The sequence below is a fragment of the Myotis daubentonii genome, chromosome X (genome assembly GCF_963259705.1).
Source record: "Myotis daubentonii chromosome X, mMyoDau2.1, whole genome shotgun sequence".
Classification (NCBI taxonomy): domain Eukaryota; kingdom Metazoa; phylum Chordata; class Mammalia; order Chiroptera; family Vespertilionidae; genus Myotis; species Myotis daubentonii.
The window spans coordinates 65,935,226-65,936,299 of NC_081861.1; the positions used below are offsets into that span (position 1 = coordinate 65,935,226).

The following is a 1,074-nucleotide window of genomic DNA, read 5'->3' on the forward strand; positions in this document are numbered from 1 at the left end:
CTAATGCTACATTACTACAATATCTACTTCCTGTTGTCATCAGCATCATCAGTCATTATCTGGTCAGGAAAATAGAAACCACTATAGGTATTTCAAGCAATGGTAATTTAATTTAGAGACTTGGTAATATGTATTGGAAGAGCTAAAAACCACCAAGGGCTCTAGGTAACACCATTTTTCTTTTTGCTTCTCTAGCCTCAGATATGATTGTCTCTTCTATCCTAGGAATTTTATTTTTTTTTCTTTCTAAATATGGAATGTTTCATGAATTTGCAGGTCATCCTTGTGCAGGGGCCATGTTAATTTTCTCTGCATCATTCCAATTTTAGTAGGTATGCTGCTGATGTGAACACAGGACTAGGAATTTTAGAGTGGGATGGGAGGTTATGTTTTTATAGTTGAAAAGCTCTGTTAATTTTTATTTTGGCATATATATCCAGCTAGTAAAGTACTTTTTTTCTTTTTTAAATTTTATTTTATTGTTTAAAGTATTACAAATAGTAGTACATATGTCTCCTTTTTTTCCCCATTTATCTTCCCCCAGCCTACCCTACCTACCCCCTGACACATGCCCTCACCCCACCCCCTACTGTCTTGTGTCCATTGGTTATGCTTATATGTATGCATACAAGTCCTTTGGTTTATCTCTGATTTAGAGTTCCTATATTCAGCACATTGTCTCCCCGCCCCTCAACATTCCCCAGCCTTCCTGCTGTACTTTATTTTTTATATTTTATTAATTGTTTACAGAGAGGAAGGGAGAGGGATAGAGAGTAAGACATATCAATGAGAGAGAAACATTGATCAGCTGCCTCCTGCACACCACTCACTGGGGATGTGCCAGCAATCAAGGTACATGCCCTTGACCGGAATCGAACCTGGGACCTTTCAGTCCACAGGCCGATGCTCTATCCACTGAGCCAAACCGGTTAGGGCTTCCTGCTGTACTTTGACAGTCTGCTTGATGCTTCAAGGCCTCTGTATCTATCTTTTCGTTCATCAGGTTATAATGTTCTTTATTATTCATAAATGAGTGAGTTCATGTGGTATTTTTCTTTCACTGCTTGGCTTATT

General features: G+C 38.5%; 1 non-coding gene across 1 annotated transcript; it reads right to left on the reverse strand.

Annotated features, from left to right (window-relative positions):
* Window positions 1-246: 246 nt before the first annotated feature.
* On the reverse strand, window positions 247-353 carry LOC132225349 (U6 spliceosomal RNA). Its single transcript, XR_009450871.1, has one exon. It is a non-coding gene; the product is annotated as a U6 spliceosomal RNA (small nuclear RNA).
* Between the last annotated feature and the right edge of the window lie 721 nt (window positions 354-1,074).